A 19,789-nucleotide genomic window follows, 5' to 3' on the forward strand; every position below is an offset into this window, starting at 1 on the left:
CTTACCGGACCGATCTTCCCAATCACTCTAGGATGAACCAGGGTTACCATGCTTCCAGTCCAACAAAGCCCGGGCAGGGAGGTGGTTCACTTGGACTTCACACTCAAACTTTTCCTCATCCAGGTCGAGGTGTGTGGTGCACACTTTATGGGCACAAAAAGACCCCCTCCGAAGAACCCCGCATTCCATGAGCTCCTCTTGCAGTGGGCAGTGTGCCCGGGTATGACCCCAGGAATGACATCGCCAACATTGTACATCCCCTCCTCTCCGAACAGGAACAGAACGCTGCGAAGGTACCGGGAGTGTCTCTTGGCCTTCCGGGGTGTTTGTCCCAGGGCTCCTTGGAACATCCTTTCGAAGGGCAGCAGTTGGCCGAACAGGCCGTGGCAGACTAGGCCCTATGCGCTTGGTAGGTCCGAGCAGGTCCTCCACCACTGTATATCGTTCCACCATCTCAACAAGGAGGTTTGCTGTTTTGGGGTCTCCATGGCTGACCCACCGTTGGAGGTCATCTGGCAGGGACCTCAGGTATCGGTCCAGCATGACCCGCTCCACAATTTGGGGGCCAGACAACACCTCAGGCTGCAGCCATTTTTTTACTAGTTGCACCAGGTCATGCATTTGAGACCGGGGTGGCCGATCTGGACGATATTTCCATTGGTGTACACGTTGGGCCCGAACGGCCGTAGTCACCCCCAGACGAGCCAGAATTTCTGCCTTTAGCTTTTGATAGTCTTTAGCATCATCTGGTGGCAGGTCAAAGTAGGCTTTTTGAGGATCTCCAGTGAGAAAAGGAGCAATGAGGCCGGCCCATTGGTCCTGAGACCATCCTTCTCTCTCCGCTGTCCTCTCAAACGTAGCAAGAAATGCCTCTACATCATCGCTCAGGGACAACTTCTGTAGAAAATGGCTTGCCCTCACAGTCACCTGGTTGCCAGGGACAACAGCCGCTGGCTCCTGAACCTGAGACAGCCGCTGCACCGCTTCCTTTAAGGCAGTAACCTGAGCCTGCATAACCCCTTGCTGGGCTGCTTGCTGGGCTGCTAACTGGGCCACCAACAGGCGAGTACTTTCTTGCTGCAGAGCCAGCGCCTCTTTGTGGTGTTGATTAGCTTCCTCATGGCGAGTCTGCGCTTGCATGTTAGCCAAGGTCAGCTGTTTAATTAGCTCCTCCATTGCTTCAGCTTTCAACGTTTGTGCAGCTTTAACCCAGGACATAAATCCAATGTACTGTCCCTTTAAACGTCAGTTCAACATAAAGTCCAATGCAAAAAGGAAAAAACTTTTTTTTTTTTTTTTTTTCTCTTCTTATGCCTGTTATTCAGTCCTGCCCGCATTCGAGCACCAGTGTAATGTTTGGGGGACCAGCTTGATCGCAGGACACAGGCTTCTTAAATCAAAACTGAGGTTTATTAAACTTAAATGGCTTAGCAGCAGCAAAAACAAAAGAAATAACAGTCTCACCGACTTGTACAGCTCAGAACTGCTATCGCAGTTAAACAGTCCTTCCAGGTAAGTCCTTCAGTAGCAGGTTTTTAGGCAGGACACTGCCAAGTCCTTTCACAGCTTTTCATAGCTTTTCATAGCTTCCACAGCTTTCCTTGTCCACCATTCACCATGCATTGGACTCTCCTACACTCCTTCACTCTCACCTGCACTTCCTGTCTGCTTTAAACTACTTCCTTACACAGGTGCGTTAACCCTTTCCATTCCCTTAAAGGCACCACAGTCCAAACAGAGGGGAAATATAACGTCCTTCCAGGACCCAGCCATGGCGTCCTGTACAATATATATATATATTATATATATATATATATATATATATACATATATACACACACTCACACACACACACATATATATATATATATATATATATATATATATATATATATATATATATATATATATATATATATATATATGTTATACCATTTTAAACTGATTTTTGTACTAGTTATATACCTTCTGTATTTTACAAATGTAACTAAAGGCAAAACTTTTTTCATTTTGGATAGGGTGGAGAGGGATTAGAACATCTGTCAGTTTTTATAGCTGTCTATGCCCCATTAGGGAGATGCACCTTCTCTTTTTGTCCTGTTTCCAGTATCATTTACAGTGAAAATATAAGGAAATTAAAATTTTTGGGCTGACACCAGAACAGCAATGGAGGGGAAATCTTCCAATAGGGACACCAATTGTGGTGACCCTGGTGACACACTGGGATTTGTTCACGTTGGGGGAATTTCCTCTCACTGCTTGTTTTGGCTACATGGGACAAGAAGTGAAGGGAAATAACCCTCCCTTATGCCGTGTACACACCATAATTTTTTGTGATGAAAAAAAACGACATTTTTAAAAACATCATTTAAAATGACTGTGTGTGGGGAAAAGGTTGTTTTATGTCTTCTGAAATACGACAAAAAAAAATTTCGAACATGCTTCAAATTTTTATGTCGTTTTTCAAAACGGCATTTTTTGTGTCATAAAAAATGATCGTGTGTGGGCTAAAACGATGTTTAAAACAACATTTTTAAACCTGCGCATGCTCAGAAGCAAGTTATGACGCAAGCTTAAATGGAAAAGAGTGCCGCCGTACGTGCTGAACGTAACCGCGCTTTGCTAGAGCATTTTGAAAAAACGATGGGGTGTAGGCAACGTCGTTATTTAAAATGAAGTTTGAAAAACGTCGTTTTTTTTTCCATGAGAAAAAACGACGTTTTTTTACAAGACAAAAAACGACCGTGTGTACGTGGCATTACTCTATTCAAAATGAAAAAAAAAAAGTTTTACACTTTAAAATAGAATGCATCTATAACAGCATTATTACTTGCCATCTTTATTATAAAGAGACAGCACAGCAAGGCCAATTAACTGTATATCTAAAGTAATTTTTTGAAGATTTGGAAAGAGTGGAATGCTTGAAGCTTATTAAAGAGGAATTTCATGTATGGATATCATATACATAGCTATGTTGGTCCATCTTGGACACCGCTATTAAAGGTAGAGAGCGTGATGCCACTGCTCTGCCTCTCCACCTCATCCAGTCAGAGAACACACAGAGATCATTTGGAAAGCATTTTCTAAATAATGCTTGTGCCGAGTGGCTGACCTCCTGTTATTAGCTAAGCCAATGTAATTATGTATAAAATATCTATACCTGAAATTCTTCTTTATATTTTATTGTTGTTGTTTTTTTGGGTTTGTTTTTTGCTATCAGTGCCCAATTAGGGAGATTGTCCTTTATTTTCACCTTCCAGTAACACATTTTCAATCACAGGATGATAATGACAACGCTCCTTTATTGTTATGTATCAGGACAACAGAAACAAGATAGAACCATGGAACCCTGGTTTTAATCCTAATGTCCATAAAACAGAGGAGCATGAATGTGTAGTCCTTAGAGCTACAATATAATTATTAATAGTCGATTGCTCATACAAGGATCAAAATTCAGCCAGTCCCTGCTAAACAGCCGCTGCTTGGTCGGCAAGCAGTTAAAGGTAAGTTTATTACTAAAATCACAATGTATATTTGGGCACATCTGTTCTGCAGTGGTTATTGGGCTGCTTTCAAACTGATGTTTACTGAGTTTACCTGCGGGTTACCTGGACTGAGCCATAGGCCTCGTACACACGACCGAGTTTCTCGGCAAAAACCAGCAAGAAACTTGCTGGGAGATATTTTTTTGCCGAGGAAACCGGTCGTGTGTACATTTTCGTTGAGGAAACTGTCGAGAAACTCGACGAGCCAAAAAGAGAGCATGTTCTCTATTTCCTCGACGGGAATGGAGAAACTTGCCTTGTCCAGTTCCTCGACAGCCTAACAAGGAACTCGACGAGGAAAACGATGTGTTTTGCCCGTCGAGTTCCTCTGTCGTGTGTACGAGGCCATAGACTTCTGTTATTACCTGCAGTTTTGGTGCACTTTCAGAAAGTGCACCACACCTGCAGGATATAATAGAAGTCTATGGCAAAGTGCAGCAAACCCAGAAAAGCCACAGGCGCATAGCGCTGCATCCGCGGTGTGGGTAAACTGCAGTGCATCAGTGCGAAAGCAGCCTTAGGCCCCTTTCACACAATTTTTCTGACTTAATGGGACCCTCCATTCACCTCTATGGAGCAGTAGATGTAAACAGACTTGTGTCCCCTCCACTCATTGTTGCCAGCGACTGGTTTCCAAGTCGCTTACGTGGCCCTCGCTCTTCAAAAGGTTGGGCACCCCTGACCTAAGATGAAGTTTGATCCTATGCTGCTTATACAGATAATGGAACCTCAGTGGGGAGATTGTATCCATAACATAGCTGTGCTAATCTCAAACTGGAGTTAGGAAATGCAAAAATTATGGCATCACTCCTAGCTTCAACATGTTACTATACAGGTATGCAAAGCTTGCCACACAAATGTCCCCAGATGAATGGTGGTTGTAGTGCATGAATAGATCTAATTCTGCAAAAACAATAACTTTTAATGGTTCTACTTATTGCCTCATCACTCAAAAGAATGACAAAAATCATCCAGAGTTTGTGAAATAATTTCTGTACCACACGTGGACATGACCCTATAGCCCAACTCCAGTTAAAACATTTTAATTATTTCTGGCTACAGCAGGATTTTTGTTATTGCCATTTGTTCCTTATTGGACAGAAAATCATGCTCTCAAAGCAGGAACACGGAAAAAGATGAAAAACACTCTTGAAGTACAGTAAGTGATGCCTGTACACAGCATTTCTTGTGTCACAGTGACACGTAGTTAGGAAAAATCTCCATCGTGAAGTCTCAGCAAAGAAATACCTTGCACACCATTTAACTCTTCCCCACTCTATTGAAAATGAAAAAAAAAATTCTAAAGTTGTGCTTTAAGATTTTTTAAGGTACAAATATACTATAAATACTAATTTTAATAATTTAACTTAAGTTCCCAAAATTTTAACTTCAATTGGGATAAACATTCTTAGTGACTTTATATAATATCAGTTTATGTGTATTTAATATTGAGAAAGCAATATCTGCAAATAATTTAACAGTAGTTGAGAGGAACTTCCAGTTACCAAAGAAAAGTAATAGAAGTGTTTATTCAGTGCTGGACCAAAGTGCATTTTGACTAATGACTACTAAGTTGTCAGAAGCAGGACTTTATTTGAGACAGATTTCATTCCCTGCTAAAATCGTTTTAGGACATTATTTTTTTCCTTCCAAACTGTGAATCCAGCAACATAAAGTAGATAAATAACCATTCGGTTTTTGCCTGAGGCTGTCCTTTAAAAGTCTATTTATATTGCTACTCTCATTTTTGATACAAGTGATACAAAGCTACCTCTAATGCTTTACACTTGTCCATTAGTCTCTGCATTCTAAGAAATTACAATGCTGATTGTAATGTTATTACCTTAAATGGAAAAAGCAGGAAAAATTATCATGGGAAAACTGAGAGCTAACAAAGTCCCAGACTATGGTAGTAAATATCAACAGTGCCTTAGTGGGAGAATTACTAAACTGGTGCACACAGAATCTGGTGCAAGCTGTGTATAGTAACCAATTAGCTTCTAACTTCAGCTTGTTTTGACAAAAAAAAAATGGAAGTTGTGTGGTTACTATGCATAGCTGCACCATATTCTGGGTGCACCAGTTTTAGTAAATCTACCCCTTAGGGCCCTTTCACACAGGCGGATCCCGTGATGACCCATTCCTTATGTGAAGAAAATAGACTTTATTCTGTATTTTCTCATATGTTCGGCTTTCTTTTAAGAACCCCTGGACCGATCTGGGTAAAATTTGGATATGTTGGTCCCCCAGATCGACGCTATCAAGGGATATGTAATTGTAGGGAAACCTTGTGTGGAAAGGGGTGTTCAAACTTTTGGGAAAATTGTGTGCTCTCTGCCTGGAGATAATTGGTTTATTCCTTAGCTGATCTCAATATCTCCCAGGCAGAGAGAGGGCGGGTGTACTATCAAAGCTTGCTGTGGTTTAATGTCGTCTGCTACTGTCATGTAAATAACCTTAGTCTGGCTCTCAAGACACTGTATTGTGTGAATTTCTATTGATGATAAATGTGTATTGGAGGCTCGTGAGTACCCATTGTATGCTGTTGTGGGTGGAGTGTGTCATTGTCCATCTGATTACTGCAAGTATTCTTTTTGGTGTATATAAGAGCCTTCCTTCTCAATAAAGAGGTTCTATGCCTGGTACACCCTTCATGAAGTCTTGGCTCATGTTTGGGGGAATATTCTAACCATTGAGAAGAATCATCCTGGAAACTGCATTCATCTCCTCTATCCCTCTACCTCCTATGGTAGCGATAATCACTTAAGCTTGGCGATTGAGGGATGGAAAGAAGGCCGCAGTACCATAACCACTGCAGGTCTTAACACCTTATATATCTGCTTGCTTAGTGGGAATCGCTTCATTGATCCCTGCTGAGACAGCAGATGACAGGGCGGTCCCTGCACACTGTTTAGGGACCGCCCTGTCAGATCTCCGCTCTCCTCTATGGGGGGATCGGATGAACACGGACCGTCTGCCCGTGTTCATCCGCTCCGCTCTGCAGACGGATAGAAAAATAGGATTTTCCTCCGTCTGCAGAAACGGAGCATAGCGGTGACCGATGAAATTGGGTGTCAGTACATGTTCATCCGCTGACACCCGCTATCCTATAGGGATACATGTATGTCCCTTTTTCATCCGTAAAAGCATGGATGAAAAAACAGACATACAGTCCGCTGGTGTGAAAGGGCCATAAGTGTCCTTGGGTTCACAGTTCTGTGCAAGTCTTAACCTTTACTGGACATCTGCACAAAGAGAGAAAACTCTTTTGGAAATTGAAATAACTAAAGTAACATGAAGGCTGTACTGTGGGATCTCTTAGAGATGCATGTTATTCAAAAAGTTAAGATGATAATACAACCAATTATTGTATTTTTTTTACTGCAAACCAGTGCATTTACTTTTATGAAATAAAGAGTTATATATAGCCTGAATTTTTATTAATATAAGGTTAAAATGTGTAATGCCGCGTACACGCGATCGGAAATTCCGACAAGAAAACCGTGTTTTCTTTTTCAATAGAATATTGGCTCAAACGTGTGTTGCATACACACGGTCACACAAATGCTGTCGGAAATTCTGACTGCCAAGAACACGGTGACGTACAAGACGTACAAGATCAATGAAGTTCAATAGGCAGTTCGGCTTTTCTGCTTGATTCTGAGCATGCAGGTTTTTTCTTGCGCTTTGGAATTGCATACAGACTAGCGGATTTTCTGTCGGAAAAATAGAGAACCTGCACTTAATCTTTTGTTGGAGGAAATTCCGACAGCAAAAGTCCGATGGAGCATACACATGGTCGGAATTTCTGTCCAAAAGCTCACATCGGACTTTTCTTGATGGAATTTACGATCATGTGTAAATAAGAAGAATTTCTAAATGTAACTTGATAAAGTTTAGACAGTCTTAGTCATTCAGTGCAGCAAAAAAAGGGCCTTGAAATTTCCCAAGAAATGTGCAAATTTCTCTCTGATTAACTTCACCTAATACCCAGTTCCAAAAAAATAAAAAAAATTCCCTTGCAGTGGGGCCCCCACAAACGACAAGCTTTCCTAGTTCCAGCAGACTCCCACCAGCACCATGACTGTTCCTCTGCAGCTGCTCTGTAAGCTATAAACCCGAGTCAGGTTGCACTTCAGCCTCCTTAATGCACCATACAGGCTTAATGTCCCTGTATTGTATGTGATTATGCTGAAGCTCCACCCACAGACCAGAGTGTTGGTTGGAGGAGAGCGCTGCAACTAGATAGAGCGAGGAATTGGGTCAGTGATAGAGGCTGTTCTACAATTTGCTAGACATAAGGAGCATATAACCATTACAGTGGGGGCACTGCAAGGCCCGAGTTGGGCTTTAGAATACACATTTAGAAATGTTGTAAAGACTAAAATGCAGACACTGTCTGCACATACATTTAAAAAAAATTGTCAAGAGTTCTGGGAGCCAATAATCTCTGTGGGAACCTAATGTGGAATTGGAAATGGCAGTACTTTATCAATGTGTCCATAGCAGGCCTGCACTTTTCTTTTTGCTTATAACGGACAGCTTGCTGGAAAACAGGGAGGTGTAATAAATGTAAAGGGTGGACCTTCTACCAACAGTACCTAGAAGTGTTGCTATTTGTATATTAGGATGCCCAAAATTCATAATTCCTGGGGTTTTGGGAATCTAAGATAAAGTTCAGAGGTATGTATAGACACCACAAGGTACTTGTATTATAGTCCTATAGCCTATTCACAATATGTCTGTCCTGGCCATTATATCTTTAATTAAATCTGTGTGGTTCCTGTGGGTTACTGCACATTGCATATCATGGTTACTCTTTGGATCATATTACTAAATAAGCCCCATACTGTCAGAAATCATGGAAACATCTCTAATCTAAAAACTGCTATTAGTAATCTGGATTATAGACCCCCTTTTTGTAATTGGAAAAATTATGATCACAAGAATTTAAGATGCTGACAAGGCATTTCAAACATCTGGGTCACAAACATAATGGGGGTGATTTACTAAAGACCTGCTCCTGTGGTGCAGTGGAGAAATTGGAGTAATTGCACAAAAAACAGTGTTCTGTCCACCAGACTTATATTCTGATTATCGGTATCTGTGTTGTGAAAAGAACATGTAAAGTTTGTAATTTACATAAGACAATCATATGTGGAGTGCAGTCTCCATCTAGTGTTCTTTTTTGGTATTGCTTCAGTTTTGTTTACTTAATTACTGTGTGTGTAGTTAAAGGGTCACTAAAGGATTGTTTTTTTTAGCTAAATAGCTTCCTTTACCTTACTGCAGTCCTGGTTTCATGTCCTCATTGTTTGTTTTTGCTTTGATGTTGCTGTAAATCCTCTCTGTTTTGGACACTTCCTGGTTGCCTGTTTCCTGATAACCACAGTACTGGGAGATTTCTCACGGTGGTCACTAATCAAGGAGGTGTGATTACTGTGTGTAAAACGAAACTGGATTGGTGCTGAGGAGTTTTAGACAAAGTATCACTGCCCTCTATTGGCTGACTGCCCTCTAGTGGCTCTCTGTACATCAGAGAACCAGCAAACAACAGCAAAAACAAAACTACACTGCAGGCACATTATATGATTGTTTTTTATCTATTTTTAATCATTTTTAAAATGAATCAGTTAACTATTATGTCTCTATACCCTGTAAACATTCATTTCAGCTAAAAAAATGTTTTCCTTTAGTGACCCTTTAAGGAAGTTGTTAGTAAGCAGGGAATTCTGGGTAGAATCTTCACAGGAACTGTACAGTCACCATGCTCTGAGAAGACACTGAAGGGAGCAGGACATGTCTTGCTCAATCTATTGCCATCACCCCTTAGAGAACTTAAAAAGTACGTTTTTACTATCACATCTTGTATTGTATATCGTTGTTTCTGCTATGTATGTTGTATTGTATGCAATAGTGTACTTATTGAGGTCTATTTCTGTTATTTTGTAGTTTCACCTAGCTTGTTCTAATAAACTGAGATCAAAAAAATATGGTATCTGAAGTTTATGGGATAAGGAGGTTTAGCTGAATGTCCTTAAGACAGAACAAACTGGACTCAAGACATTTAGCAAAAATGATGTATGCACCAAACCATATTTACAAAGGAAGAGCTATTGCGCTCTTGCACACACTGTTGCGCCTACCATTAGCAAGCGCAGCCAATGTAATCTTCTACACGTTTGTCTAAATACTGGGGATAACTTTACTACAGTTTACCATATTCTATTACCAGGCTAGAATGTATGTATATAATATTGTTTAAATGCAGAAATTATTTCCAGAACATGTAGATCTGTTACAACTTATCAAGCCTTTTTACACCTTCTTCCAGCTTACTCAACTGCACGTGCACATTGACAAACCACAACACTTTATCCTCGCCTGACAGGGTGAAGGCGATTTATCTTGTTAAATATGTGTGTTGTGCACAGGCGCATTTGCGTCCTCCAGCGTGCACGACTGCTTATACATCGGGCACCTGCTCATTGTAATGCTGATCATCTTAATGAGCTTTTCCTTAGCACATGGAGAATATTGCTTCCAGTTTCATTCCATTCATTCACTTCTTTTTAAACAAGTCAATATTCATTCTAGAGATCTTCCTCCTGTCAACAACTGTGCGGATGTTTCCCGGACTTGGATGTGAAATGTCATAATTATCCAAATGTAATTGTGTGCATTTTATGGTGATAGTCTATAATCATTGGTGAAGCCGAAACTTCCATGAAAACATCTACTCAATACATGTCTGTGTATTGTGCATTCTGGACAATTCATTTCAACATACACTATGCAATCGGATTGGATAACATTCAAATCCACTTGTCTATCTGAGCAATTCATTTCCCCATACACTGTGCAATCTGATTGGATAACGTTTAATTCCACTCATCTGTCTGAGCAATTCATTTCCCCATACACTGTGCAATCTAATTCCGGAAATCCGGCGCAAGTCAACAGCTGTTTTCCGGAAATCAGCCCCAATGTTTTTTTTCTGATAGATGAGGCTTGTAACTCTTTAAATAATCCATTGTTCTTGTGGTACAAATGATGAAGATGACTGCTTTTGTTTGCAAGTATTGTTACCTTTCTTCTAGAAGGTTTTAATAACTTCTCACCTAGAGACCTTTTATATGAAGTATTTCAATTCCTCTTCATTTGTTTTGCAGAGCACAAAATTATTAAATCGGTACTCCCTCACAACACCTTCTAAGCAATTGATTTGAAAGCCCACTTTCATTACTTCAATTTTACTTACTAGCTCTGGGTAGGAAGATGTGAGCTAAAGCTATTCTGGACAGAGACTTAATCATTTTTCAGTCAGTAAAATAAGAGCTGCATTTTATGGTCGTTTTAGAATATATTGGAAAAAATCTATAATGTTTTTTTCTGAGCAATGCACATATCCTGAAAAGGTTAAGAAGTGTTCTAGCATATGATTATAATTATGATTATAAATTGGAGCTATTGCTGCCAAGCCAATTAAATAACCCAATCAGCATGCAGGTTTGTAAATGCAGAAACACCTAAGATCTGAGTGTCTACAAAACAAGAAAAAATAATCCTGCTCTTTCTGGCATATTAAAAGCTGGTTTTCAGAATAAAAATAAAAATAGAAAACAAACCAGGATGGTCAGCAATTGTACAGATTGCCATTTTTGAAAACAGACAGATCATTCCAAGGACAAGTCATGAGAGTCTAGGACTGTCCCTGGAAGCCGCAGATCTTTGGAGCTGTGTAGGATTGCAACTGTATCTATTCTGACCTCAGAAGATAATATTAAGACCTCATAAGTGGGTGGCTACATAATGATTTATACTTAATGCATACAGACAGCAGTGTAGGAAGCACAAAATATGGACCTTCAGCCTGTATGCAGTTAGTGGTGTACACATGCAGTCAGTGGTGTAGCGTAGGCTGTCAGCGCCCGGGACAAGGCAAGAAATTTGCACCCCCACCAGACATTTAGCACTCACTGAGTCCCTTCCACTAGTACAGTAGTACTGACCAACTTGATTCCTACACTGACCTACCTGACCACTGCACTAACCTACCTGATTCCTACACTGACCACTACACTGACCTACCTGATTCCTATCCTGATCACTACACTGATCTACCTGATTCCTATACTGATCACTACACTAGCCTACCTGATTCCTATACTGACCACTACACTGACCTACCTGATTCCTATACTGACCACCACACTGACCTACCTGATTCCTATGCTGACCTACCTGATTTATATACTGACACCTACACTGACCACTACACTAAACTACCTGATTCCTACACTGACCTACCTGATTCCTATACTGACCACTACACTGACCTACCTGATTCATGCACTACTCATACCCCCCCCCCCCCACACACACGAACAGTGTAGATCGGTTGATTTTGCTCACCTCTCCATTGCCTCCATGATAATCCATCAGAGCAGGGCTCTCCCCAGCACCAGGTATTGTTCCCGACACCCAGCGCTGCTCCTCATTATCCCCTGCCAAGAGCTTCTCCAATAGCCTCTGTACGCTCTGCACCACCCCTCCCCTCCGCCATTCTCACACACACAGGCCACCCGCACCAGAGGGATCATGGGGGACAGGCTGGACTACAGGACTTCCTGGGCGAGGGGGCAACGCAGCACACTTGGGGGGGGCACAGAAATGATTTTGCGCCCCCCCCCCTAAATATTGCACCCGGGGCGAGTGCACCAGATGCCCTCCCCAAGCCACTGCAATCCAGGGACAAATCCGGGGACAGACTGGCTTCGGGGACAGTGTCCTCAATCCGGGGACTGTCCCCGGAAACTGGGAATGTCTGGTCTATTGGTAACATCGTTTAACAGTTGCTTTAGGTGTTATGTAATCAGTGAATTTCCAAGATACATATGTCAGATGCAGTGACTTGCTAATTGGTAAAGCCAAAGGATTGGTCTGGCAGCCAGGAAAACAGACATTTTAAAAGCCCAAAAATTGTCATGGCAGATTCATTTTAACAGATGATTACATTTTTTTATTGCATTACCTGTGAAAAAAGTATTGCATATACCCAGGGTTCAGTTTATATTACCCTGACATCGCTTCATGCAAACATGTCTGTTTAGCATTCTAAGAAGAGAACACACTCAGAGGAAGTATCTGTGTGCCCTATTATGTCATCATCTGGAAATTAAGTTAGCTTGTTCAATCTACTTCTGTGCTATAAATGCCTCTGTTCTCCATGCCCTGAAGATTTTTTTACTGTCAGATTTTGCTGATGATTGAGTACCCTGGATCTCTCTAGTGCATACTGTATTACAACGCTATTAAATAATACAAAGTTAAACCTGCAGCTGCCATATAGGATATTAGGGCAACTTGTACTGAGGATTTCACACCTGGAGGTTAACCTACATAAATCATAACTTTTTTGCTGAATTACATTTTTTAAGAACACATTTACTACTAGCACAAGTATAATTGTCATTTAAAAAATCTGTTACAAGGCCAAGCCTAGCACAGGCTGGAAGATAAAATGGCAGGAAGGGGGGACCAGAGACCCAAAGGATGACCTCTTGGAAGGACCCAGTCAAAGCAGGGGATAATCACAAATTAATCACCTGAGTAGTCTATGCTAAATACAGAAAAAATAGGAACCCTATTTATCAAACAAGGCAGACTTTAATGGCAAACATGAGACAGCTTGTGTTAAATGTATATTTTATGTCTCCAACAATTAAAAACCTAAATATAAAACAATTGCAATAGCTTCTGTACACATAGTAACCAATACCAAACAGATACTCAACCCAGAAATGGAGGTACACAGTCGACATGAAATTTCATGTTCACTGAGTATCTCTATTTCTGGGTTGGGTATCTGTTTGGTATTGGTTGCTATGTGTACAGAGGATGTTGCAATTGTTTTATATTTAAAGCGGAGTTCCAGCCTGGGTATAAAAAATGAAGTCAACAGCTACAAATACTGTAGCTACTGACATAATATTGGGACACTTACCATCGGCTGGGGGTGCAGGTGCCAGCATCCTTACAAAGGGAAACCGGCAGTAAAGCTTTGCAGCTTCACTGCTCACTGCCTGTTTCCTACTGCGCATGAGCAGGTTGTTTGGCGCTTTTTGAATGGTCCCGTCGTCTTCTGGGACACACAGAGGTCCCAGAAGGCAACGGGGGGAAGAAGGAGGGCACAGTGCCGTGAGACGGAAGTCCCAAAGAAATATACAAAAAAGGTAGGAAAAAACTAAAATCAAAAAATGAGGTGGGTGGTGAGTGCTTCTGTTTTCATAGGCGTTCCTTTTTTGCTTGGAATTCCCCTTTACGTTTTTAATTGCTGCAGAAGTAAAATATTACAATTTATAACATAAGCTGCCTCAAGTTGTACTGATAAAGTCTGCCTTGTTTGATAAATAGGGTTCCTATTCTTTCTGTGTGTGTATATATATTGAATGTGGCACGGTGGAGGGCCACCTACAGTAAATCTAGTCTATGCTAAAAAAAAAAAAAAAACAGGTCACAAACTATCCTGAAATATTATAAATTTTCTTGTGCATATTTGCATGCATCTGTTCGCCATGTTGGAAAGTCTTCACCCTGCTAGATACAGACTCTACCCTGTTATTTGCTTGTTTTTTTGCGGGGGGGGGGGGGGGGTGGCAGCAATATTGATTAGGCAATTTAATTTCTGTAATCTGTTTTAGCTATAATAAAATATTTATAAAATATTAAATGAAAATATGCATAAGGGCCCTTTCACACCAGCGGACGAACGGTCCGCTTTTCATAAGTCCATTTACGGACTTACAATGGTTCCCTATGGGATCACGGCCGTTAGCGGATGGAGCATCCGCTAACGTCCGTAATCACCCGCCTCCGTCAGGATCCGGTTTTTCAGACGGAAGAAAACCCTATTTTTCTTCCGTCTGACGGATCGGGGGGTCCGTATTCATCCGATTCCCCATAGGGGAGAGCGGAGGAGAGACAGGGTGGTCTCTGCACTGTGTGCGGGGACCGCCCTGTCCGCCGACAGCTCAGCGGGGATTAACGGAGGAATCCCCGCTGAGCCAAACAGGCTAACGGAGCAGATCAATACGGATCCGCTCCGTGTGAAAGAGCCCTTACATTTTTATGTGAAAAAATATATAATCAGCGCAATATTTAATACAAAAATAATGTGAATGAATTATACTATTCAATGTATTAGCCTACTATTAGGCTTGACCTGATGAGAATGGTCCGAAGGTTAAAAACCGATTGTGTCAGAATGCGGTGACGTAAAACACAATGACGTGCTGAAAAAACGAAGTTCAATGCTTCCAAGCATGCGTCGACTTGATTCTGAGAATGCGTGGAATTTTAAAGCAAGTTCTAAATTTTTTGACCGAAGGTCAACTGACCGATGGGGTCCACACAAGATCGGTTTGGACCGATGAAAAGGTCCTTCAGTCCGTTTTCATCGGTTTTGACAGTAACAGTCTGGGTGTTAACTACTTTGATCTCCATGTAGTTTATTCAGGTTGATGCTATGATCCAAAAACATGCATCAGTTGCCTCAGTAGTAGAGTAATGCCTTGTACACACGATCGTAATTTCCGATGAAAAAAGTCGGAATTTTTTCATCGGATATTCCGACCGTGTGTGGGCCCCATCAGACTTTTTTCAGCGGAGTTTAGAAATAGAACATGTTTTATTTTTTTCCCATGGAAAAAAATCCTGTCGGAAATTCCGATCGTCTGTGTGGAACTCCGACAGAGAAAAAACTATGCATGCTCAGAATCAAGTCGACGCATGCTCGGGAGCATTGAAATTCATTTTTCTCGGCTCGTCGTAGTCTTTTACGTCACCGCATTTTGGACGGTCGGAATTTGGTCTGACAGTGTGTATGCAAGACAGCTTGAACGGAATTCCGATTAAAAATTCCATCAGATTTTATCCCATCGGAAATTCCGATCGTGTGTACAGGGCATTAGGCTCAAGAAGCACCGAAAATGGAACAGCTTGAACTGTTTATGGAGTTATAGGATTTGACAACGTTTATTCTGACACCATTGCATTACAATGCATTGTTTATTTTAATTGCATATGGTTGACATTATTAATGTTCATCTTCAATTAACTAAGTAAGTTCTAGTAAGTGTTATGGTTTGATTTTGTTATAAATAAAATGATGCACTTGATTCTCCCCTAGTCATGCACAGTTAATTGAGTTTACATGTGAGGGAGCCACATTGGATAATTTCACTTGTGCCAATGACATTCAACAGTCATCATGGTTACAATGCAGAGGAAATAAAAGAATTCACAAATTTGCATGTATTCTTAATAAGGAGTAATTAAAGGTATCCTCACATGCCATTTGCTCCTGAATGGTTTGCTTGAAACCAGAGGGTGAATTAGATTGGCTGTTTCCAAGGCATTACAATGAACAGACACTAATCCGTGGACTGTGTGGGAGCTTTGAATAACAATCTCAGAAAAAAAAAATGATGTATCTTTTGCTGAATATTTGTATGTAGCATTTTAGACGTTTCTCCACAGTGTGGTTTTAGTAAACATTTGAACAGCATCTTTTTATGGTTACCTTATGCTCATGATTGTATTCATCAGGAATATGGACTACACCAAACATGTTCAGATTTGTATTGATTTTGCCACTATTGTTGACCATATGAATGGCTTCAATGGCAATTTGCCATACATTAAGCTCTGTTGTTTCTATAGTGTGTATAACCCTCAGTGATTTACTATAGGTGACACAAGCTGCAACTTATGCCCTGTACACACGATCTGTCCATCCGATGAAAACGGTCTGATGGATTTTTCCATCAGTTATCCGATGAAGCTGACTGATGATCAGTCGTGCCTACATACCATCAGTTAAAAAAAACGATCGTGTCAGAACGCGGTGACGTAAAACACAACGACGTTCAATGCTTCCAAGCATGCGTCGACTTGATTCTGAGCATGTGTGGATTTTTAACCGATGGACGTGCCTACAGACGATCGTTTTTTTCTATAGGTTTTTTATCCATCAGATAATTTTAAAACAAGTTCATTATTTTTTAACCGATGGATAAATAACCTATGGGGCCCACTCACGATCGGTTTAGTCTGATGAAAACGGTCCATCAGACTGTTTTCATCAGACAAACCGATCGTGTGTACTCGACATTAGAAATGTTTCACATCACAACACTGCTGTACATGTTGGAGCATTGCTTCTGACTCCTAACAGCGAGATTGGATCATAAAGCATAATTGCCTTTGGAGGGTATCTCTCCCTTACCATATGCTGTCATGTTATTCGTTATATTTAACCCCTACATTTGCCAGTATTACATGTAAACAATGCAATTAATAATACATTTTTCATACTGCATTTCTTTCTAAAAGTGAATATTATTAATAATATAATAATACTAATAATACTAATAATAATGCCACTGTTAATAGTAATATATGTGCAAATTCATTTCCATACTATCTTTTGCAATTAGCTCATTACATTTTTATCAATTTAATCAAAACATTGCACAACATAATTCTAGATATGTAACTTAACCAGAATAGGTTTTTACTGTATTTAAAAAAATTGCAACTTGTTTAAAAAGGTGAAGGGCAATGAGCACTAAACGACCTACAGAAATCAAGGTGAATTCACCTTTTTACTAGAGTATAAGTAAATGTACATCATCACTGCTCCTTAAATCTATACATTATCTATCTATCTATCTATCTATCTATCTATCTATCTATCTATCTATCTATCTATCTATCTATCTATCTATCTATCTATCTATCTATTCTATCTTTGGTAAAGACATGCTATTCTATTTCTTAACAAGATTATCCCTTTTTCACGTCTTTACAATTGCATATTCAATCAATTGTTAAGTCTAGTTAAATGTGAGCATTGTAACTACTACAAAGCCAAGGGTGTATGGGTAGTGATTAGTGAAGGTGGTTCTCTGTGCATTTACCTTTTACGATAGCATCCTGTGTCTTGAAGGAGCTGGATTACATGACTGCAGGCTCCCAGCTGGCCAGTAATTATGTCCAATGTCATGACTGTTGAGAACTTTTCCTTTTTTTTATGTGAGCACAAAGCTGTTTTTATATGGTAAGATGATAAAGGGGTCCTTTTGTCTTCCCTTAGATAAGCCAGCTACCAACACGTCCTGGTTCCCTCCTTGTTCACAGATTGCCTGTAGTTTTCCAGATGTGCTGGAGGAGAGCAGTGAAGCCCCAGACTCCTGTCTGCACCACTGATCGCTGAAGTGGGAAATGCTTTGAATAAGTTCACTTGTTCTGTGCTCATAGCTATGAAAACTGCCAGCCCAGGCTCCACCTCGTCAGGAGAAAGGGATGCTGAGAGTATTGAGAGAACACTGACAAGGAGGAGGAGGCGGCAATGGGGGAGGAGTAGGATAAAAATGATCTTGCACAGAACAGATGCAGATAGTTAGATCTTCTTCCATCAAATATCTCTGTCACTTTTTATTTTTTTCAGTTTGAACAATATTCTTAAAGAAGATGTAAACTGAATTACAAGAATCTCTTGTAAGCTTTAACATGTCAATGCAATTTCAAGAGTTGTTTTCAATCCTTTTAAATGTGCAGCTTTCAGAAAATAGCCTCTGGTGATCCTGCCGTGAAGACACTTACGGTTATTGGGTGTCAACTGTCCCCCAGTTGTGTTTCTGCATTGTCACCCTGTTACATGCACCCCTAATGGAAATATTGATATGCCCCACTGTTATCAGTAATAGGAATCTGGTACTGATCAATGATGTGCTGGAGCAAGTGCTTGTAGATAGGAACGGGCTGACTGAGGCTAGAGGAGATCAGCAGCAGTGAGATATACAATCGGATGGGAAAAAAAAGAAAAACTTATATTTTTGTTCAACTAGACCTTAATTAGCAATTAACACTTAAACTGCAGGTGCCGCCCTACTGCAAGATATACTCTTTTACTTGTCTGGAGTTGGAATTTAAAGTTTTCATACATGAGCACAAATGAATTATACTGTCTAACTTCATGGGTTCTCACGCTTGTGTATGTTGTGTGTAAAGACCATAAAATGTTTGTGGATAAATGCACAGTCAATCTAGTTAAACTTTTGTTTCCTGATCAAAAAAGGACATCATTGAACATTTTGGTAATCTTAATCACTTTAAAATAAATACATCCATGTCTGAAGTCCTAAACATTACTCTTTCTTCGATGTTACAAGCTCAACTTCAACGAGTCTTCCCATTTACACTAAAATCAGACTTTATCACCTACCTAGGGACCCGTATTCCCTCTAAACTCTTGGATTTGTATCAATTAAATTACCTCAGAATCCTAGATGACATATCAAAAGACCTGCCACAATGGAAAGCCCAAAAGATATACTAGTTTGGGGAGGTTAATACATTATAAATGGACATACTTCCATGCGTATTGTATACATTCAACACAATTCCGATCACTCTTCCACAATTTTTTTTATCAACAGCTGCGGTCACGGATACTACATTTCATATGGAGCTCTCACTGCCGTAGTTTAAAGTTAGCGTTTTTTTCCAAACTGAAATCAGCAGGGGGCGTCCCCAATTTTGAACAAAGCATCTCTACTTAATAGAACGGGGTGACTGGTTCCACCATAGAACAGAAAAACGAGTGGTACAACTTGAACAAGACTGGTCCCCACTGGACATAGGGGCCCTCTCATTGTCCTTCTTCCTCCCTCCCCTTTTGAGCATTACCTCCCCTCACCCTATGGGACAGAATGATAGTCCCCCGAGGCCAGTCTCATAGACTGGGATGATTAACTCCCATCTTTGATAACCCCCTTTTCGCTACGGGACTCCAGACATCCATGGTCAAAGGCTTATCCCAAGTAGACTGGCACCAAGTATGTAGCATTCCTCCCTATTACATTACACACCAAGATTCATTGCATCTCCAGTTAACCTCCTATAAGAGCACAATTGACAACCTTTTTAAACAAATGCCGGTCCGACCCTCATGCCTCCTCTACAAGTACACCTCTTGAGGCACTTCTCTCTTAGGATACTGTCACATGTCACACAGTCTCCACACTTTATGACATGTTGAGAGAGGGGACTTCCACTATAGATTCTCCATTTGTCTCCAAATGGGAGACCTATTTAACACATTCATTTTCAGAGGACAATTGGAAGAAGTGTTTCCTTTTCAATCATAAACTTTCTGCCTTCCTTATACATTTTAAGCC

The 19,789-nt window shown here is 40.6% G+C and overlaps 1 protein-coding gene across 1 annotated transcript in view; it reads right to left on the minus strand.

The window, feature by feature from the left end:
- SERTM2 (serine rich and transmembrane domain containing 2) overlaps positions 1-17,924 on the minus strand; it is a 76,654-nt gene extending 58,730 nt beyond the window's left edge. The window contains exon 1 of the mRNA XM_040323871.1: positions 17,528-17,924. The gene's annotated coding sequence lies outside the window, so the exon portion shown is untranslated. The remainder of the gene's footprint in view (positions 1-17,527) is intronic.
- Between the last annotated feature and the right edge of the window lie 1,865 nt (positions 17,925-19,789).

Source organism: Rana temporaria, chromosome 9 (genome assembly GCF_905171775.1).
Source record: "Rana temporaria chromosome 9, aRanTem1.1, whole genome shotgun sequence".
Taxonomy (NCBI): Eukaryota; Metazoa; Chordata; class Amphibia; order Anura; family Ranidae; genus Rana; species Rana temporaria.